The sequence below is a fragment of the Ruditapes philippinarum genome, unplaced genomic scaffold, assembly GCF_026571515.1.
Source record: "Ruditapes philippinarum isolate M1 unplaced genomic scaffold, ASM2657151v2 ctg1360_1_1_1_1, whole genome shotgun sequence".
In the NCBI taxonomy this organism is placed as follows: domain Eukaryota; kingdom Metazoa; phylum Mollusca; class Bivalvia; order Venerida; family Veneridae; genus Ruditapes; species Ruditapes philippinarum.
The window spans coordinates 159,664-184,289 of record NW_026860762.1 but is presented as its reverse complement, the minus strand read 5'-3'; the positions used below and the strand labels follow the sequence as shown (position 1 = coordinate 184,289).

At 32.1% G+C, this 24,626-nt stretch overlaps 1 protein-coding gene across 5 annotated transcripts in view; it reads left to right on the top strand.

Annotated features, from left to right (window-relative positions):
• The window catches only part of LOC132713318 (uncharacterized), a 190,645-nt gene that overhangs the window by 52,113 nt on the left and 113,906 nt on the right, over nucleotides 1-24,626 (top strand). The window contains exon 1 of one of the 5 annotated variants that reach the window (XM_060695860.1): nucleotides 13,770-13,903. The exons of 3 other annotated variants lie outside the window; for them this stretch is intronic. The gene's annotated coding sequence lies outside the window, so the exon portion shown is untranslated. Of the gene's footprint in view, nucleotides 1-13,769; nucleotides 13,904-24,626 lie in introns of those variants that run through there. One more of the 5 variants, XM_060695859.1, reaches the window with a different exon arrangement.

Below are 24,626 nucleotides of genomic sequence, written 5' to 3'. Positions count from 1 at the left end.
AAAATTCAAATACCTAGAGTTTAGATATTAAACATGAAGTATCTTCTGGTGAGTGTCTACAAAGTTTGTTCAAATAAAAACCCTGGGGTCAAATTTGGACCCGCCCAGGGGACATTGATTTTCCTAATATGTGTATAGCAAAAACTTCAAAATCTTCTTTGAAAAAACTCAAATAGCTAGAGTTTAGATATTAAGCATGAAACATTTAATAGTGAGTGTCTACACAGATTGTTCAAATAAAAGCCCAGGGGTCAAAACTGGCCCTGCCCCAGGGGTGTCATTGTTTTTAACTATATGTATAAAGAAAAAACTTAAAAATCTTCTTTTAAAAAACCCAACCAGCTAGACCTTTTTATAATGGGTGTCTACCAAGTTTGTTCAAATAAAAGCCCTGGGGTTTAAACTGGCCCCGCTCCGGGGGGCCTATGTACATGTGAGCGACTTCAGGGCCATCATGGCCCTCTTGTTTCTATTATGCTTATAAAAAAAATATCGTTTTGAGCCGAAAGAAGTTTGAAAAATAGAAAAGAAATTGGCAAGTTTGTGTAAAATTTGATTTTCAGTTTAGCTTCAATGTGTTTATAAGAGAAATCCCTTGAACGTCTTTTAAATGTATACACGGTCTAAATGACTAAAACAAATAGTGGGTAACCGACTCAATATTTTCAGTACGCGTGAATTTATTCTCCCTTTGCATAAAAGTCACTCTATCACAAGGTATTTCTTATATTTTGTCAATAAAAATATCGTCTATGTCAAAATCTCGCTATAAACGGCATCTTATGCTATTATGGCCATAGTGGAAAATATATTGATATACAAAAGTGTACTTGGTTCCGTATATTACAAACCGTCGGGTAAACATTGTTTGAAATTTAAATAACGGAGTTGTACGGGACAGTATATCATGAAAAACTTATATGACTAATATATTGTGATCCGTACCTCGTAATATCCAAGAACATTATTATACAAAATCCTTACTTTTACTGAAATACGGGTTTTTTAATTACAAGTCCATATATTACGAAATCTCGTATTCTGGCAAATACGGATGTTTTTTTTCTGTAAAAATAGAGATTCAAGATGAATATTAGAAATAACCCACTTTCTATAATAATAAAAAGACACATCTGACATTTGGCACATGAACTGAGTTTGAAGTTTGCTAAAAATAAGCCAAGGTATGCCCCTTTGTCTTTTTCTTAGTGAAACAATGTCAAAGAGTAGATTTAAGATATCTATGAGATCAGATAAATATATTGACATGTTCAAACTTTTTACAAAGAAATAACATGGGGACATAATTATGAACAACTGCCTTCGAAATGTTGTCCAAAGGGTACCCGTCCTTAGTTGACTGGCTCACAGCTTTGTTATTTCAATATTCGTGTTAATTTTTGTCAGTTTCCTTTACGATCTGTAAACCTCACTACCTTGTTGATATTTTTAATATGTTAATCCACTTTTTCCTGCTTATTTTTTCCAGTACATGTGCTTTGGCATATCATATTTAAAATCACGATACACTTTCGTATATGACGTTATTGACAGCATAAAACAAACTACATTTAACTGAATAATAAGTGCTAGCAAATGTGTGCGCAACCGATTTCTATTCTCGGTAACGTTAAAAATGATATCGAATTATCTATGTTGGTTTTCAACGTAAAACCCTTACAATGTGTGTCGCAATTAACAAGATGGAAATATAATCATTTTATCAATAACCACAAAGGACAAGAAAGGAATTTTTATAATTGAAATAGTGAAATATGTATAAAAATATCTACAAGGGAGCGCAGAACGCAGCTTCCGACTGCAATCAGTCTCACCGGACCGCTAAAAATTCATCCAACAGAGCAACAATTTAATTATAGAGTTTCTTATCCATTTCAGAATATACATTTTAGACGAGACGGTGTTTGTCTCAAGAAAACAAGAAAATAATGTCCTCTGTAATAAGCAATTGAGACGGGGATCATGCAGCATGACAGACGAAAAAAAGTAGAAATTGTCTACAAGAGCGACTTTTGTCCAAAATGCCATCAAAAACTTTGACCCCTACCACCTTTCAAAATTCCATGTTATTTTTTTATATATGTATCATGTATAGGGTAGCACTCCACAGTAATTATCAAGTTCCCGTCTACAAGCAATACGTCTAATAATTCTGATGCCAATTTACACAACCTGGAAAAAGAAAACCAATTTTGTTCAGCACTTATATGACACAAAAATTGCAAATCTATAATGATATTATCCCATCTGAAATAGTCTGGCAGTTTAAAAAGTTGCAATTCATTTTGTTATAGCCCGAGAACCAAAACAACACAATTTGTCCGCAAAACATACGTGCGAATATATAGGCTAAAAACACCAACTCTGCTTTAGCAACTCCTTATGCATGCAAAATATAAAAAAAGAAATTTGTGCCCAACTTTGTTGATTTTTGCTACTGCTTAAAGTTTGTACCTCCCTGTAAAATGACTTGATTTTACCTTTCATGCTGTTTACAAAAAAAATGCGGCCTTGAATGCTATATCCAACACGTCTGTCACAAAAACAAATTTCATGCTAAAAAAGCACTGTATAGACAACCCATCATATAAATCCAGAATAGTCACTATATCCAAAGAAAATATCCCTGGCCATTCGAAGCTGTTGCTGATATAATTGTGGTGTGCTAACTTAGTCTCCTAATCGGTTCATTTGATTTTTTTAATCTTTTCAGTGATTTGTTGTTATACCATCTACTTCAAATTGATTGTATAAACAATGTGCGATGACAGCATTTGGTTTGATCGCCCGAATTTTCCTATTGATTAAATTGATTATATATATCAACATGACACATCTTTTGATAGGTAGGCTAAAGGGGTTATGGTGGTTGACATTTATGCTGGATAATTTGAAGTATATTTTAGACAGTTTTCTTCCATAACTTGAAGACGGTGGCACAAAGGTGACATGTGTTTATTTATTTATCTCGAGAAACTATGTCGTGGCCACGAGTAACTAAGTCGTGGCCACCAACATAGCTAAGTCATGGCCACGAGATACTATGTCGTGGCCACGAGTTACTAAGTCGTGGTTACGATATAGCTAAGTCGTGGCCACGAGTTACTATATCGTGGCCACGAGTGACTTAGTTATTCATGAGACAAAGATATTACATGAAGTGTCATGGTTACCTTGACCCTTGACTTTTAACATCCTTATAGGCTAGGTACTGTGCATGGGCAATGTCCTTTCCAAATGAAATTAACCAGGACTTATTTCTTCTCATGTTATCGTATAAACAAGGTTGTACGTACAAACTGGCCGAAGTACGTATAAACTGACCAATTCAATCACAAAATTGTTCAACAAAGGGCTATAGTCATAATTGTTATCTGATGGGCCTTGGAAGGTGACTTCCTAATAAGATTCTCAAGACAAGTTCAAAGTGAATATCTTCAGTATTGTCAAAGAATAATATTGCATGTGAAATTAAATTGTTAAGTTAAAAAACAATCATGGCACAAGAAGTCTGCGTTTTTTCCCAAATTTTTGCATGTTTTTATTTGTGCGGACTTTATTTCTGCGGCACATTCTTTGGACAAATCGTGATTTAAATTCTGCGACTCGTTTTATCAAAGTCTAAGTCACACTACTCTATTTATTTCATTTGCATGTACACATTCTCTTTTTGTTTATCGTTGTCACAGCAAAACTATATAGTAACAACAAACAATTATATTGTTATCTTGTAAACAAATATTATGCAAAACAATAGAAAGGTATGCATCTTTTGGTTAGCGTGAAATGACGTGTGGAAAATATACCCCAGTGGTATCTTTAATCTAAAAAAAATGATAGAAGTTTACCGTAAATCAGATGACAAAGTATACAACGATTATTTAGCAGTTTAAGGGTTGACATTGTTTGAAATATCTTTATTCTTAAATAATTAAAGCATAATTAACGTTAAGTACATTCTTACAAACACAGATTACATACTTAGCCGACAGCAACTTTATACAACATAAAAACCCGCTAACCGTTATAATCTGTTAATCGTTATAACTTAGACGAAACAGGTCATAATGTAGAACACATATCGTAGCAGGTTAGAGAAATATTCAGCAGTTTTTATTTCTGCGGTGCTAAAACTTTCCGCAGAAAAACGCAGAAATAAAGACCTGCAGAGAAAAACACTTATACGGTAATGTATTCCGATTGATGAATTATCTTGTAAGCACGACTTTAAAATCTCGTTCCCACGACTTAGTAACTAGTGGCCGCGACATAGTATCTTGTGCCCACGACTTAACTATCTCGTTGACACGACTTAGTAATTCGTGGCCACGACATAGTATCTCGTGGCCACGACTTAGCTTTCTTGTGGCTACGGCTTAGTAACTTACTCGTGGCCACGGCATAGTATCTTGTGGTCACGACTTAGGTACTCGTGGACACGAAAAGTGTATCTCGGCCACGACATAGTATATTGTGGCCAACACTAGCTATCTCGTGACCACGACTTAAAACCTCGTGGCTACGACTTAGTAACTCGTGGCCACGACTTAGTTACTCTTGACCACAACATAGTATCTCGAGGCCACGACTTAGCTCTCTTGTGGCTACGGCTTAGTGACTCGTAGCTACGGCATATTATCTTATGGCTACGACTTAGCTATCTCGTTGCCATGATTTAGGTACTCGCGGACACGACATAGTGTATCTCGGCTACGACATAGTATCTCGTGGCCAAGACTAGCTATTTCGTGACCACGACTTAGTAACTCGTAGACACGACATATTATCTCGTGATCACGAGATAAATAAAAACACAAACATGTCACGTTTGCGCTTCCATAGAAACCCCTTCTGACTGGTAACTTCTACCAGTCTTCACGTATAGATTACGATTTATACTCTATAGATTTTTAGAAGACCATGAAGAATGTTTTATGTTTAAACATTTAAAATTAGTCCAAACTACCGGTCATGTAGGCGGTAGATTGTTGTACGTGAGTAAAGATGACTATTAAAATCAGGCGTAACGGGTTTAACAGTACGACAAAATTCTCTCAAAAGTGTCAAACCGTGCAAGTCGAATAAATAAGGCTAGGCATATATGGGCACGACTCACCTTTTTCAGTACATATCAACTTCGCCAAATAGAATTGATATCAAAAGACAGGTGCATGTTATTCTCTTAAAATCATCTGTTAAGATAGTATGTTCTAAATTTCAAAATATTAGTTTCACCTGTTTCGAAAATGATCGCCTATATCACTGACATTGAAAACCTTGTTGCTAGGAAACCTGTATGCATGTGTGTATAATGTATTTGAAATATTTTTTGTGATGCTTTGTATGTTGATCCATCGATGAACAGGTTCCTTATCACAATACTCGAGGACTGTTCATCATACCGGCTTACTACTTTATGTGATTTATCATTAAATGATAATAAGAACTGCAAGTTATGCAACATTTTTAATTGAACTTAAAAATTATACATATTTACATATAACGTAAATGAGATCAATAAAAATACTGTCTTGTGATGAATATTAATAGTCATGCTCTACAGACAGAAAGTTGTTAAGCAAACCTCGAATAAAATCTTGGAAATATTATTCATATTTCAAAAGAAAATTATTTCCATTTAATTACTCGTCGCTGACTTTGACGTCTTCAGAAAATTAGTTCAGCTAAGTATTTCTTGATAAAAAATATCTGGAAAGCTTATACAAAATTGAATCAATCTCAGTGAAAAACATGATCAGGAAGTTATATGGGTTTTCATTTTTTTCAAATTTTTAAACCTCACTAGCTTGAAATATGTACTGCGGGAACTCTGTTTTGCGGTTATTACGTAGGGTTACCCCTATCGATCATGAACGCGCAAATAGATGAGAACACCGAAGCTCAGTTCTATGAATTGTATTATATATAGCGTGTTTTGGAAGTTATTGTTGAAACAAAAATTCTGTGGTTATTGTTCAATTGTTGTGAAAATGAATACGAAATTTCTTATGCCGCCTATTATTTTTACAACACAAATATATAAGTGTTTTCAAGCTTCTTATTCTTTAATTTTTTCTTTAATTGATCTGTATCGAAAAATAAATTTTTATTACACATGGCCTATCAAATTATGATGCGTTGTCTAGAATTGAATAAACGTTCTTATTACACAATACGGAGTCATTCATTTGATTGAAGACTGATCCTTGCGTCTTTCTCACAAATAATTATTTCCTTGTCCTGTCCAGTAAGAAATCATATTTGACCACATCAGACTTTCTGTCATTTAACTGTTAGCTTCTTCCGATTATTGTTGTTGTACCGAAACGCATAGTTTTATTTGTGTTTTCTAATCATTTCGAATCTATAATCAGTTCAAGGAGATCACCGCCGGGTGAACGACTACTAGGTACTTTGCCCAAATATTTAAATGTTTCTATTGGGATTAAAATGAGCGTAGCCAAACAGCTGGTTATATAGATCGGCCTTGCCTGTCTAATTCTAATAATGACATTAGTGGATACATAAAGACTTTCACCACAACATATTCCTAAACAGAAGAGCACAAATTCTTATTTAAATAAAAGGTCAAAGTAGGGATCTATCAATTGCAATGCATATTTTTAAAGAAATTTTTAGTTATAAGTTTGATTGATGAATTATTTGAAATGAAAATATAAGTATCGTTTTTTATTTTGTCATTCTTTTGCTAGAATTTATAGGAGGGTCCTTACGGGTTTTGTAGTTAAATAGTGTTTTTTTTTAGGCGAAAATAGTTAAAGAACATAATGTTTTCAAACAATATGTGCATCACCATCAGTGAATTCTTAGGTAAATGTATGCAAAATATTTACTAACAGTTATAAATATGATACAGCAGTTTTTTGTTCGTTTTCCGTGTACAACCTACATGGTGTACTAATAACTTAGTTTTCATTAGTTATTACACAAACATACTCCGTGTCTCTGATGTAAGAAGCAGTTTATCATTATTTGTCTTTTTAAGAAATAATATTTAAAGGACTATTAATGGTTTATAACAAAAAAAGAACATTCATGATAGAGAGATTACGGTATTTTCTTACAATAATTGCAACGGCAACGTTCTAGTTAACCACCCGTCATGCACAGTTGGTCGCTGCGTAGTAATTGGCATTTCTTTTAATAAAACAATAATGTCGTCAAATAATTTAAACATTTATTCAGTACTTTGCAATAATGTGTTTTGTTTTATATTTTCCCGATATAGTAGTTAAAAGTATAAGGGTTAAAGTATCAGAACTAAACGCATTCATGACCGATTAACCACCGCAGTAAACGTTAGTAGTGATTATAAAATTTAGAAAACGTTTAAACCAAGCGTTTCTCTGAGAATAATAAACTTAACACATAGCATATATGATGGTTAAAAACAAAAATAAAATATCACGGTGCTATTTTTGACCTGATTACCGCTGCAAGATTTGATGAACGGTCTTAACATTGAGGTGGCATAGCCTCACCAAAAATTAGGTTTATCTACATAACCATCGTGTTTATTGATATAACCATTTGCTTGTTGATACATGTATATTCATCGTCTTTATTGGTATATCAATCGTTTTTATTTATATATAAATCTACATATAAATATATTAATCGTGTGTATTTATATAATCATTGTGTCCATTGATATAAACTACATATTTATCTCAACATGTATATCAATCGTGTTTATCGATATAACAATCGTGTTTATAAATAAAACAATCGTCTTTATTGATATATCAATCGTTTTTATTTTAATATCAATCTACTTTTATAAATATATTAATCGTGTGTATTTATATAATCATTGTGTCCATTGATATAAACTACATATTTATCTCAACATGTATATCAATCGTGTTTATCGATATAACAATCGTGTTTATAAATAAAACAATCGTTTTTATTGATATATTAATTGTCTTCATTGATATAATTATAGTATTCATTGATATATCAATCGGGTTTGTTGATATATTCATCGTTTTTATTGATTTATCAATCACGTTTATTGCTACAACTGTCTATATGCTTATAGAAATGATATCACCCTTTCCTTTTGTCTGTCTTACCGACCGTGCCTGTATGTCGATCCGTCTATTCAACAAATCTTAAGAGCAAAATCTAGGTTGATGTGACTTGATTTGTGGATAGACTACCGTATGAAGATTATTCATAAATATTCATGTTTTCATAAGTGCAGAAAATGCAGTTGTTGTTGTTATACTATCATAAAATACAATGCAATTAAATACAAAACTGACACCATGTGATTTTAACATTTGATTCCTTCATGTAAAATTTGTGTTAAATTTATTTAAATTGCAGAAGCATAAGTCTTTCCTAGTATTGTGTTGACTGTATAAAGTGAAACATTTTTTTAACATTAACTTCGACATACAAATTGATTATCGTATGGAATCCGAAAATATTCAACCGGTAAAAGACAAGGCGTTTACCATTATATTCATTGTGAATAATGGTAAATGACATATAACTCCACTTATATAGACACACTGTACCCATTCCTACTAACATCTTTTGATTAAGTTTCCTGCTTTTAAGGGATCTCCAATTTAAACAATTCTTATATTCAGCTGGTGTTTAGTGATTTGTCACAGTTGTAAACTGTAACCCCGTCATGTGTGAAAACCTTATCATAGTACGTCAATCTGACGTTTTAGACGGAAATGATTGCGGAGGTGAAGGACTGCTTTTGTATAAAAACGTTTTACATTAAAAAAAGAATGATAATTATTTTATGTAAAACAATACTACATCAGTTACATTTTGTAATAAATTTAAAAGAAATGGTTTAAGGCCTGACGCATATGTTTAACCTGCTTAACTATTTGAAGAGTTATAACTACATAAAAAGACAACAATAGAGGAATTTGTCTCTTTTGTTTAAAACGTGGATTTTATATCCGTCTTTGAAAAGATGTTTTGTGTGTTCTTGTCATGATCAAACATTAGATATAATCAAGGAAAATAACGCTTACAAAAAAGATCTTTATGTTGATTAAACAGTCACATGTCTCAAATAATTTATTTTGACAATATGAAACACAATTCAAATCTTGAAATTAGTGTCGCATCATTGTACTCTTAAAATTTTCAAAAAGAAAAAAAAACAACAACAAACAAACATGTTGTATTTACGTTTCCCTTAAATTATTATCGCATGCAGAGATAAAAATCAAAGCCTTACAAGCTTATACAATTCAATATGCTCTTTACCCTTTTACATTCAATCCTTTCGTATTTATTTCATCTTGAACATTTCGTGCTATAATAGGAAGAAGTATATGTTATACACTATGCGGCTGACACATTTAAGGAATGACACTCTTTAAGTCAGTGATATGTCTGAAGGACACCTGTATGCAACATTTAAATAGAATTTACGGTACGGTTTCCGAGTTATGGAATCTTTTCTAAACTAAAACTGGGATATTAGAAATGCTCTTTTTTCAGAAATGAGGAAACTCTAAATGATCTATAATATCATCACTATGAATTTTCCTGTTGATTGTTATTATATTACAATCAAATAATAAGTCAGTTCACAAATCACTCAAGCAAAATGATGGTGTGTACTTACAATGTTTAAAATATGTACAGCAATGTTACCCTCACCAAATTCAAACGCTTATTTGACCATTTTCGACATAATATTTCGAAAGCTTATAATTCAAAATTAACCGAAATGAGAGACTGTGAAAGTTTGCATAACTTGCAAAAGTATATAATATGATTAATCATCAAGCTCTGTGTGGTTTTGAATTATTAAACATTAGAAATATCAGGTACATTAATCTACAAACTTTTATCTCAACTTATATCACTTTTCCAAGAAAAAAGTAATTTGTAAGAAATGATACGACGCCCCTGAATACAAAATATGATACGAAACAGTTGTGTTTTGGCCATCCTTTATAACAGGGAACAAACTTTTTGGCAAAATAATGTTTTTGCTTATAGACCGAATGATCACTTACGTTTGATAAATACCAGACAATTCATCAAGTTTATGGCAATTTTCATTAGCAAAATTTACCACCTTGAACATTTGATCATTCAGAGTCGAGATAGAAACCACGATAAGAGCTTTAACCATTTTAGTACCTTTCAAACATTTAACTGAACATGGTCTTTCAAATAGAATTTCTATTATCCAAGCTCGGTCCTATTATCCATGATTGTTCCTGTTATCCATGGTTATGTTTATTATTCATTGAAAAGGTAAACAATCTCGTGTTATCACTTACCACGAGTTTTATATCTTCAGTAACATACATGCATAACATTCAGGAGCATCTAATATAATATATATAATCAAATGTTCATACATTTATATACTTAATAGAAAACTTATACATAATGAAAAACATTTATAGATCTATCAAGAGAAAAAGGACACACAAGTGACAAACTCAAATAAACTTAAATGTGAACACAAATGCCCCACATGCTACTCTTGGCAGTCTAGTATGACAGGGATGCAGACTCTAGCCAAAGCAATTCTCGGGGTACACATGACATAACATTTTAGAGCTTTTTCACGAAATCATGAGCAGTTTCTTTAAAAATGCTGAATTAATTTGCACAACTTCACATGCTGACCAACATTTCTCTAAAGTTTTATGACTCTAGGTCAAATGATTTTGAGCTGCACGCGAAACAAGTTGAAAACTACACACTTTACAAGGTAAAGGTCAATGATAATAACTCTACAAATACTGCATAAATCCACAAGCAAACCCAAAGATGCACAACTACACATGCTGACCAACATTTCGGTAAGGATTCATGACTTTATGGCACACATTTTCTAAACTACGAACGACGCAAATTGAAAACTGCCAATTTTTACTAAGTCAATAGCAATTTCGCATGCTGATCAACATTCCTCTTTATATTGTTGACTGTTTCTCAACTCAAGCAATACAGAACTATTTGAGAATAACATGAGAACGAACTGACGAACGAACGGACGCATGATCGAACGTGCCAACATTTGGGGTTTATTTGATTTTTCTTTGATCTTTATGTGGCACTTTTCAACATTAACCAGTAATGTTTGCCTGGACGGACATACGGACGGACGGAACTACGAACTAAGACAATAGCAATTTCAAATGCTGATCAACATTTCTCTTAATTTTGTTAAATGTATCTCAAGCAATACAGAGCTACTTGAGAACAACATGAGAACGGACTGACGGATGAACGGATGCACGCATGGACGTGCCAACATTTGGGGTTTATTTGCAGATTGGAACTCGAATGCCCTAACGATTACCACACGTGGACTTATATGCTCCATTTTGCAATACAATGATAAATATATATCGTATAAGTTGCATAACGACCGAATAGTGTAGATCTTAACGTGTTCGGCTTATTTTACAACATTGAAATAAACAATGTTTTTGTTGGGCATACAAAAGCTAAAGGTTATTCTTATTTGTTCTCTCAACAATATGCTTAAACATTGCGTTTATTGTATTCATAAAATCTCAAAGCTAAACATGTACCCATGTCTTTTTCGTGTCATTACATGGGATAATTTTTACCGGAAATGCGCTACATTTAGAGAAAAAATTGTAACTTTTTTACCATAACTTCGAAAAACAGACTTAGGTTACTTAGTTCGCTTTAGTGTAAAAAAACTCTTTATCACGCACGAAAAGAATTGTATCATTATGGTTTCCACTTCAGTAATATATAAAACTAAAAAAATTGATCGACTTAAAATTGATTCACATATGTTTGTTATCGTAACTTCCAAAGCTTATTCTTATCACATAATGTGATTGAAAACAACTGCACGGGATCACGTCTGCACTTTAATTTAATTTGAATTACGGTTATATGTTTACGCTCTAAACCGCATTATATATCACTAATATAGACAGACGGGAATTTTAAACATTTCATTTATATCGTAATTTAAGTAAATACAATCAATTAAATGTTTTTGTCATAAATTTGCCTGTGTATCCCTTTGAGATCATTTCGTTTATTAAAATATGAGTAAACATGGCTAACACGTGTGCGTATAAACAATTTAAAAGGTTTTTTAAAAAAATAATAAGATTATATCTAAAAATATTAACGTAGTATTATAGTAATGGTGTTATTATTAATTCTAACACGACCCGCATTTTTCCCTATTGAACATAGAAGAACAGAAAGTGTGTGTTATTATGCAACAGATGCACAGTTTGACGTTCTATATTTAGACATGTGACGTAATCATTATACACGTGACGTAACCACTAAAAATCCGACGCGCTGAAAATAAGTACGGAAACAAATCAGGCGCAATTTTGCTTAACTATCAAGTACGGCAACATTTATTTGTTGATGTCGTGTTAGAATCGAAATAATATATCCAAATCAGTGATTTTATCGCTTGATAACATCACTGTTTGTCGTTCGGATGCGCATCATTATATCACTCGGGCTACGCCCTCGTGATATAATTCCTCGCATCCGAACTCCAAACAGTGATGTTATTGAGCGATAAAATCACTGTTTGGGATATATTATTTCTTAATCAGCACATCTTTATGTGGCATACATATGATTTCATTTGTACAAATGATAAGACAAGGATTAACAAGTACAACGATACTCAAGGGGACTATACATGATGATATCTTGGATGGACAGGCAATGTTTCAAAGTGCTAATCAAAGTTTCTCTTGACCATTGTTTTCGTCAGGTATTGTCCCTTTTAGGTATTATAAATTTGAGAAAGATTTTTCATGATAACTGTAACAGCAACAGGTCTATGTTAGCGTATGCGAAACGGAAGCCGGTGAATACTTCCGGTAGAAATTGCCGTCTAAAAGATCGTCAACATGTAAAATATTTTTTACAATACGGCACATAGGACTATGTGTCACTTGTGGAGCATAAGACCTTTGAATGGTTTGTAAAATCAAGTTTTTAACATATTTGTACGACCTATTTGATCTGTTTTCAAATGTATTTCAAGCGGAAATAATTCCAAGCTACAATGTACATGTCATGGCGGTCTTATCTCTCGGATCTGGGTGATTTCTTACTTTCGGGCTTAACTACGGTTACTGCCCGTAAATCAGGATCTGTTCATAATCAGTTTGGATAGAGAAAAATGCATTGCATTGATTCTATGCGAAATAATCCGACGATATTACCACCCGGTGGTAAATTGTGACACCGAGAACGGGCATACCCATATTTTTTCGTATTCTGGTGTTGCATACCTTGTCTATAAAAATATAACATTATGTTTTCTATTTTTAATTTTTTGATTGCATGGATATAATATTGCATGAATAACATGATTAAACATAGTTAATGTCGAACCAATACGACTAGCACCTTTGGTTGGGAAGCGCTGTTCAAGAAATTGAATGTCAGCATTGAATTTCCTGATATGAGATCAGAAAATATAAAACCTAAATACCCGTTGATGATGTTCTGTATTTGGTTATATTTGGTTGACAATACTTTTTGTCAGACATATTTTTTAAAAATATTTTACCAATAGTAAAACAAATACATTCGTTACGCATTGTAAATAGATGACATTCTTTGTTTTGTTTATACCTGAAGTCACGTTGTAGATCTTCGTTATAGTTAGGGTTCTCTGATTGCGCAGTTAATGTTTATTTCTATGCAGTGCTTGGACGGTTTGTATACCTCGAAGTCACGTGGTCTTATATCTCTAATAAACAATTTTTACGCCGCATAACATATAAGTTGATGTAAAACTATCACTTGTGTTCATATTGTTGATATATCAAGATGACCGAATTGAGTCCAGGATAAACCTTTCGAAACTCAAGAAGAAATTAAAGTAAGTTTTTTTTTTAAATTTAACTTTAATTCATAAGTATATAATCTTAAGAGAAAAGTGAATATGCAAATGAAGTTGATATATCCACGGTATAGAAACTATAAACTGAGATAATTTTTATCTGTATCTCTTATGTATAGTAAACGGATTCGTAATTTTATTATACACATACATTAATTGTTAAATCACGCTGGGTGATCCCGTGAACATTTGGTAACTGCTTATGGCTGCGCCGCCCATGACTTAAATTTTATTTGCAATTGTTTTCTTTCCCCAATATTTGAACATTAAACAATTGATTTCATTTAAAGTATTTTACAATAAAATTATCAAATTTCAAAATTGAATAGTCGTCTTTTTTTTGCTGAAATAAGTTTTATTTTACAGTTGGATAAAATTGATGTGTCTCTGGGGTGGGGATATACTTATACTTCGAAACAGAAACAAATCAGCCATTAAAACATTGGACGCCAAACACGAAGTAAAATGAATATTTCGGTAGTCCGGAAGGTTTACTTTTATCTAAACCAATATTATTGTGAAATATATCGTAAATTTAATTTTTTAATTGTTGTTTGTATGTAACATATACGAGAACAAAGTATTTAACTATAATATCATAAAAGCTTCTTAGTATATAGCGCATCTTAAGCACATTTATTTTACTTTACTTAATGAACACAATATATAGATACAGTAACGATTTAATACTAGACTGTTCACAAATTTGCAAATTGTTTTACAATTTTTAAGACCAAAAGTTTTTATTTATGAGAAAAAAACGCAATTAAAAACAATTTTTGTATAAGGTAGTTCTGCACGCTTATACATATGTTATAGCACAGCGTCATTATAAAAAAAATGTAAGAAAAATGATATTCTCACACAAATCGAGCTTAACATCATTTACTCGCTTATATCTCAATTATCTCCTGATAAAGAGAGAACAAGATTAATATCTAATCTAACTAGTATCTAACATCTCCTTTAAATCAAAGGGCTGCATGCTCTGTGGTATTTTCTGATCTTTCCTGTATAAGTTTATTTTATATACTATTATTCATCTTACACTGCGACTGCGTTTAACAGTTTGTGATTGATACATATGGAATTTTGCATGCCTAGAGTTGCATCAAAAATCATTTTTCATTTTTTATTACAGCCACACTTTATCGTTGCATATCGTGGCTGCTTCCTTAAAAAACACTAAAAAATTTTTTGCCTCGACAAGGATTTTAACCTTAGGCCTCTCACACCCTAAACGAGCGCGCTACCTCTGCACCACAGTGAAGTAATACGTATGTAGCGTGAATAGAAACAAATATATTGTAATTCTAAAATTGAGAATGTTCATTTCGTATTTGTAATCCTTATTAATTTCGAGGTATTTTGTTCACGATAAAACTGTTGTTAAACAATGATGAAAATAATTTAGCGAAAATCTTCTCGGCAAAACAGTCCGACATGTATATATTTCATTACTCGACAGTCAGATTTATTTGTGTACTACGCTCTGGAATATTCGGTAATAGACATAGCTAAAAATAGCATTTTCATTGATTAAGCTTTACGGGAAAAGTCGAACATTTTTCATTGGGTAAAAAAGATATTCATCCGCGAAATTTGTGATTGTAACCTCATATTTCTATTGACTAATGTAAACTTTAAATGCACTGTAATTCGTTTAATGCCTACATGAAAAATTATTCTTTCTTTTAAATTGCTGGTTTTTAAGCAGTTTTGAGTGAGAACTACTTTGCGTTGTTAGGTCTGTGAGGAAATTTTGTGTTAGACCGTGGATGTTAGCTATGTATTTACTGATCTTGCGATCAGAAAATACAAAAACCCATCATGCCTCAGATATGCTTTTATTGATAGATATATATTTTAGTTTCCTGTCATAGTTTCCAAATGGCTACTCATTGGTCATTTACCTAAACAATGCTTTGCTTCAGTCTGTTGTTTTTGTAAATCAGTTCTGTAATAATAATTTAATATCTAGTATGGAAGTCAAAATATTACTGTGTTACATGTTGCTCTTATTATGACAAATACCTTCAAATAGAATTACTTTCCCTTACCACGACCATTCTAAAAATTTTCAGATTCGTACAGTGCTGTTTTTTAAATTTCATCAATTCAAACTTGCCTTCATGATGGGTATTATGTTATATTTTTGTGCTTGTGAATCTGTTTTATTAATAAATAAATTAATTTATTCATTTATTTATTAACTTTAATAAATGCAAATCCAAACCATTACGGTCGAATTCCGACTACTTGTGTCATTAAGTCTTATTCCAGATATTTTGCCAACATGCTTTCTTAAATTTCTTTACGTTCTATGCTAAAATGGTACCCTTGTATTGAAAATATTGAAAGAGAGGGTACCTGTGATAAAAAAAAATCAAAATAAAGGGCAAAACAGCGCATGTAAAAACAGTCAAAACAATATAGTACTGCGCTGTACAATTGCAGTTACGTAGCAAGCAAGGGGATTCGTCACCATTTCTCTTTGATAATGAAATTAAGTAAAAGAATATATTTTTTTTCGATTTTGATGAAATATGGTATATTAAGAGGATATTTTTTTTCGTTTGAGAGAACTATGTAATATATTTTCACTAAACATGATAAAATGCCAAACATTTTCACGAGCCGGCATTTTATCATGTTGAGTGAAAATATGTACCATATTTCTCAAAAAAAACAAAAAAATAACCTTTTTTATCAAAGTAAATGGTTACGAACCATATTGCTAGCTACGCAACTGCAATTGTGAAGCGCGCAGTAATACATTATTGCGTCTGGTTTTACACGCGATATTTGGCGCTACATTTTGACGTCACGTCTACAAAACTCTTTAAACGTCTCTACACAGTTATTAAGTGAATTAAAGATATTGGTGTTCGGATTTATTTTCTTAGTTAGACCATTCTCTATCATTCTATTAGATAGTTTTCAAAGCAAAATTCAACAAAAAGGTGTTTTGTATCTATCAGATTTTTCAAACAAAATGGCAAAAGAAGTCCCTTAAAATAAATATGAGTTTTGACTCCGCCAACTTTCATATTTATATTTCATAATTATTTTTAAAAAATATAAAATATATTTGACTGATATAGCACCATATTTCACGGGTAAAATAAGATAAATACATTAACTTAACATGATAAAATGTCCCATATTTTCACTCGCCGTCCCGGTTCTTGAACATATGTAACTTTTCACTCAAACGAAAAAAATACCTGACTACTTTATCATGTTTGCAATGAAATATGTCCCTGCTTTATTATATTTGCCGTGAGAGGTCTGTCTACTTAATCATGTTTGCCATGAGAGGTTTGACTTCTTTTTCCATTAGAATTTTAATGAGACATTTGACTACCTGATTGCCATGATTAATTTTCCTGCTTTATTATATTTACCAGGGTTTTGCCTGCCTTATTTTTTTGCCATGAGAAGTTTGTCTTCTTTATAAAGTTTACAGGAAGAGATTTGCCTGTTTTTGTAATGAGGGGTTTAACTTCTTAATCATGATTGCAATGGGAGGCTTGATAACTTTATCATAGTTGACATGAGATGTTTGTCTACATGATCATGTTTGACATTAGAAGTTTGATTGCTTTATTATCTTTTCTATGAGAGGTTTGACTGCGTTATCATGTTTGTCATGAGATGTTAACTGCCTGTATCTTGTGAATCATGAGAGGTTTTTCTACTTCATCATGTTTGCCATCAGAATTTTGCCTGTTGTATTATATTTTCCTTGACAGGTTTGTCTACTTTATCATGTTTGTCATGAGATGTTCGACTTCTGTAACATGTTAACTATTAGAGGTGTATCTACCTTTTTATGTTCTTCATTAGAGGTTTGCCTTTTTTATATTTGCCAGAATTTTGTCAACTTTATCAGTGTGTCATGAGAGATTTGTCTTTTTTTATCTTGTTTGTCATGAGAGATCTAACTGCTTTATCATATTTGTCATGTGAGGCTTGACTACTTTATCCTGTTAAGTCATGAGAGGTTTTTTATACATTATACTTTATGTATTTTTATGTGTATCAAGTTTTTGTATACTTTATCATGTTAGTCATGAGAGCTTTAGCTGCTTTATCATATTTTTTTATCATGTTTCCATGAGAGGTTTGACAACGTAATTTTGTTTATCATGAGAGGTTTGACTTTTGTATCATAATTGCCGAATTCTATCATGTTTGCCATGAGATGTTTGTTTGCGATTTAATGATTGCAATAAGATTTTTGACTGCTTTTTCTTGCATATCAGACTGGCGTTTCCGTGAGTTTTACCCATGCCGGAAATTTCATCTGGCATGGGGGGTGCCAGATGAGTCGCGTGCCAAACAACAACGTCATTTTAGCGCGCTTTTTGAATGAACCGCGTTAAAATGACGTAGTTTTAGAAGGGAAATATGTGCTAAGGATGACGTCATTTCGCCGTTGTTATTTAAGTTGTAAGTTCATACGCTATTGTTAGAAAATAGATATGGATGAAATGACTTTAATTTCCATGAAAATATATCATATTGAGGTAAACCATTTTAAATATGAAATAATATGGCAGAATATGCAAGAAAAAATATCTAACATATGTTTGCAGTTCGGTTCGGAATATCCGTCCCTCGGGAACCCGCCCATGGGCGGGTCCCCTCGGGACGGATATTCCGGTCCGAACCGCAACATATGACATATATTATTAATCACGTTTGCCATGAGAGTTTTGACTTCTGTTTCATTTTTGCATTGATAGATTTTACTTTTTATCATGTTTACCATGAAAAGTTTAACTTCTATATCATGTCAATAATTAGAGGTTCGTCTATTTGATCAAGTTTGCTTTGAGAGGTTTGACTGCTTTATCGTTTTTGCCACAATAGGTTAGACGTTTGACTTCTGTATCATTTTAACTTTGGGATGTTTGGCTATTTATCATATTGACCTAGGAGAACATGTTCAGTTTCACAAATTGGCTACTGCTTTACTGCTTTAACATATTGGGGAAGTGTTGTTTAATTACTGTCAAACTTGAAGCTGTATATTTGACTACTTTTGAAAACATTTCGTACTTGCCAAGGCAGATTTGACAAATGTTTATATCATTAGAGGTTTTTATTTTTACAGTGATTTACAATTCTTTATTACGCAGACAAAGAATATTACATGCTATGTGTGATGAACTGAAGATTTTGTAGCATTTATTAAATACAAGTCACTTATTAAGTCGAGGTTTGATGTGCAGGAACCATTTATAATTGATAATTTGTAATGATTGTCATGCCGTTAAAAAATCATTATTATGAGAATCATGCAGAATATTTTTTTTTATTTTTGCAAGAACTTGAAATAAAATTGTAGTAATATTATTAAAACGGAAACCGAATTCTTTTAACACATAACACCGAAATGTTGAAACAGCACATCATTTAGACTCTTTTTAATTATTCTACAAATTTCTTAATGCATTCTTCATGTCACGGTGCACTCGCTTGGTTACAGTGATGTAATGCATGTTGATAGATTAAATATAATCAAAGTACATAAAGGTCTGACAGAAGGCAAATTTGTGTTTTGCAAGATTATTCATTAATTACACAAATTAATATTTTTTAGTCCTAACTCGAAGAATCGTTTCATTAGGAATAAAAGGTGCGTCATGAAGACTACTCTATTCTTAGGTCTGACCCACTAACGCTTCTGTACTCGTCAGTGGAGAGTTGTTTCTGTTCGGTTAGACAACGTATTCGTGCACGTTAAAACATTTATAACGAACATGTAGCAGTATTTTTATTAAACTCCAAAAAAAAACTGTTTAAAGTATTTAACGAAACAATAAAAAATGATGCTTCCGATTACTTTGTACACATTTATTGTAAGTTAATGTGTGTTCTGAATAAATTAAATAATACCGAACTACATGTATATTGTTGTGTGCATTGATGATGATTGTTGTTCTGGGCCAATGCAAGTGGAAGCAATGTAGGAGCACATTTGTCTCGGAGCGCATTTGTCTCACGAAGTGTGACCGATGTGTTCGTAGACATTCATATTTTCGACCAATTGGAAATGAGACAGATGTGTTCGACACACAAAAGAAAGGACACTCGAAGCACCTTTGTCTCACATTTTTCCATAAAATTCTTAAAAGGTAATAATTATGCCCGTCCGTTTACCTGCAACAAGCCATTGTTCTGTGTTTTCTGTATTTATAAAACCGTTTTTAGGTCACTTCCGGTCAGTCAAAAACTTTCTGCCTCTTCATAGGAGTCATATATTACATTAAAGAATATCCTTGCTCTGCATGTCACAATGAAAATTTCTACAAATGCAGCATCCAGAACCTAAACACATATGCAGCAAGTCTATTCTTATTGTTATCAATTGTGATACGTTTATTTTCAATGCTTTAAGTTTTATAAATGATTTATGGCACTAGAAATATTCTTAGCAAAAACAAGGTAGTATCTACGGTGGCATAAAGGGGACATACAATTTTCATATTTATTACGTGCGCACACGATAACTTTTACGTGGCCACGCGATACTATTACGTGCGCACGCGATAGCTATGACGTGCGCACGCGGATATGTATTTAACATTTGGATACTGACCGGGATCCTCGCAAAGTTCGATGAATAGTTCGATGCCCCTAGTATATGTCGAACCTTCAGCGGTTAGGGACAAGTGTTTCTTTTTAAATCAATCGGCCACGGAGGCCCTTAAATGATCTATGGAAGAAAATAAGAAGACCATTACACACGTATTTTGTTTTCATTAGAAACATGTCTGTAAAAATCGTCATTTTCCAAGAATTGTGGCTTTCAGATCCGCCATTGAAAAAACACTTACAACATGTTTGAGTTCCTAAAATAATCCGGGTAATGCAATAATTATGGAATATCGAACCACTCAGAATCGTGCGAGACGCGACATTCCGATGAGACACGAAGCGAGGCACGATAGGGTAACACGAGATCCCGCAATGTCGAAGTATCCCGTACCACGAGATTTCAGAAATGAATAAATTTTTACTTCTTTAGATAGAAAAAGTATTCAAATTATGATTTCTGAGGAAGTCACATGCTTGTAATCTAAAGCAATTCGCGATTAATGTGAAATAATGCGTCATAAAAGTAGAAAAATGTAAACAATGTAGTATTTTGACTTCTATCAAATTCTAAATCACTTCAACTGTAAAAAATGCAAAAAAGCAGCAAATGAAAAATGCTTTAGGTAATTAGCCATTGAGTAACTTTTTGGAGCTATAAAAGTATACCAAAACACAAAGCTTTTAAGGAATACAAATAAAAGCATTTCTCAGGCATTATGGGCCTTTAAGTGATTTTTGTAGACTATAAAGGTAATACTACTTATTTACAAAATCCCAAACAAGTCAGGATTAATTTATTGATTATTATAAGTTATCTTATTTTTAAACGAAAACCCTCATTTTAATATAGATATATATTTGCAGGGCTTTGAAAAAAATAATGAAGAAAAGGAAATTAATTTCTTTAGATGCAACGATTTCTTTATACATAATGAACACGTCTTAAGCAAATACAATTTAAATAGTAAAAAAAAAAATAATAATATTAATAAGTAATATTAGTAATGAATAGTAATAAAAATGTAGCTTTGCTACTACATGTATTTCAACATATGAACATTATAATTATACTGTTTCTTAACGATTCTATTATCGAAGGCCATTTTTTGTTTCATTTTGATTATCTGAATTTTAACATGAATGTGTTATTCCGATGAAGTTGTTGATTGTCAAAATGTTATTCTAAACGTCTTGTAGTTTTGTTACTACATGTTATTCAACATATATAATCGAGGTTTGATGGTGAAGGAACTATTTATAGTCAGTGACTGTCATGCCTTTGAAAAAGATCTTTTGCTTTACCGTTTGGTGTCAGTCTTAGCGTAGTTTATTTCTGCTTGTCTGTGAGCAAATGAGGGAAAAGCGCACATAAATATTCCGGTTAAGGTGTTCTCATAAAATCTATAATACCTTCAAATAAATGCGTAAAATATCAACATCTTTTGAATTTATATCGTTCACCTTCATCAATCAATGGTTTTGATGGTGTAACAATTTACTAGATTTAATCGTTTCTGCCCGGTCAACTAGATTTGGTCGTCGCCTGCGAAAGAGATAACAAATTAAGATTAATATCTAAAACATAGGTGCTATTTTCGTTAAAACAAAGTACATGGATCCATAACATGCCATTTTTTTAATATCGCAGGAATTGTTCCACGAATAAGAACTATATTAGGATGATATTATTCTTTGTACGTAAATCGGTCAATAAAAAAATTAAATCGATCAATTGAGTGTAATACAAAACCCTAGATAACACAAAGGAAGTATGATTTATGTTTACATTTTATTTAATGAATCCAAGTTTTGCAAACACACTAGTTTGTACATGTATAGACAATACAATTGGCACGTGGTTGAAAACTTGATACTTTTGTTTTGTTTACGTATCTTTATACCTTTTTTACTTTGACATTTCGAATGCAGTGTTGAACACCGAAGAACTATGTTAATAATAGTCAAAAGTTAATAACTTAACTAAACGAGTTATTTCTTACTTCTTTTTAAGATGCGCTCACTTATTATATTAGAAATATATAGAATATAGTATCTATTTAAGATATCATATAATCTGGCACTTTTGATATTGTTTTTGAAACTACTAATAAAGTAACTATTTTTAAAATGATTTTTTTTTTATTAATTCTATTGTGCCGAAATGCGACAAATAAATGCAATAAGCTTAAGTGTAATGAAAGTAATTGCAATTATGCAATGCATGTGTAAAAACATTTACAGAAAAATAGATAAATATCTTAAGATAATACTTAAGGATAAAATTAGTCTTTGGTCAATAAAACAGTTATTTAGATCAGGCAAATGTAATGCAAAACCCTAGATCACGCATTGGAAGTTTGGAAAATTAACCTTTACTTAAATAAAATTCGGGCTTTGGAAATATAGTTTATACATGTGTTTACAGTACAATTGGCACTTGATTATATCTAAATTAGATATTCTTATCCCTTGAACGTTCTGCACTGTTGTAATAATTCGTGGAATCTTCCACGACTTAGCGCTTTTTTAAGATAATATGTTTTTGGTACGTAAATCGACCGACATGAAGGTTAACTATATATAGCGAGTGTAAAACAAAACTCCAGATCACGCAGGGGAAGTATGACACATTAATCTTTGCTTTAATAAATTAGGGCTATGGAAATAAAGTAGTTTATACATGTGTTTACAATACAATACAAGGTTTAGACACGCAATTATTTTTTTTTTATTTTGTGCCAACGATAAACTATTCATATATATATTCTTCTTTTGTAGGTATACGACATTTAAAATTCTTTTACAAAGGTCTTTCTCGATATCTAATTAACATTTTTAATCACTGCCTACTTTGTATTCAAAAAGTTTAAAATGATCAAATCGATACCCAGCATAATTACTTCATTTATTCCCAGGCAATTGTTTTAATAGTGCGACAATAGACAGGGTAGTAGTCTAAGTGGATATAACGCAAAACAATACAATGATTTATGTTATCTTAAACTAAATCAGAGATTATAAAGAAGTCAAAACAATTACTGAAACAATTTGTTATCTCAATAATATCCATTATTTTACTGCAATCATCTTTACAATTATGGCAAATATTTGAGAACTTTAAAATTTATAGAAGCATTGAGTTTTGTACACGAAGACTGATATATGATTATTTAAATCAATCTATGTAAAGGCCCAAGTTATATATAAATTAATTTCATATTATGACAGCCCTAAGTCTGTTAAGAGAAGACATTGATCAATATTTCAAAGTTTCCGAAAGTGTCTGAGAACGTTACTGAAATTAGCAGGTCCCAAAATCCTAGAAATATCCTATTTCCTGGGTATTCAAGATAAAGTTCTTTCATAAAATATATTCCCTACTGAACAAAATAGTTAAACTTTCTTCTTTACATAAAAAATCTTTAAAGATCGGTTTACACTGAGGTTTTTTGACATTACGGGACTGAAAATATTTTTGCAAGATAAAAGTATTCATTTGATGTAGGCTTAGACCACTATTTCAGATCATTGGCTCATTTCGGTTCTCCAGAATAATTATTCAAATTATAAAAAATGACCCAAAATGAAAAAAGTTTACACGCTTTTTCACTCAAATCGGTCTAAAAAAGCAAAAAGATACGTTTTTCAATTTATTTCAAAGTATATTTTTTTACTATCTTTGCAAATATTTCTGTTTAAAGTGTCCCAGCTGATTTATGTAAGAAATTCAAATGTTATTTATAGGATTTTAAACCTCAGTGGAGTCCTTTTATAGGGTAATTCTCCAAATCCGGTGGACTCTTCACACTGGCTTTGAGCTTTATACATGAATATACTATTTAAATTGTACATATCGATAACCCGACAACATGGCGCTCCTTTTTGAGATATTTTGTCATATTTTTTCAATCACGAGGTATTAGAATCTCCATTTATTCTGTTTGACATAGCATAGAACAGACGGTTAACGGGTAGAAATAGCCACATTTTGTTTATTTTAGATGTCGACGTTAGAAAACCTTTAAGCATAAGAAAAGTTAAAATGCCCGATACACATTAGATTAAAGCAGGGTGCACATTTGTATAACTATTG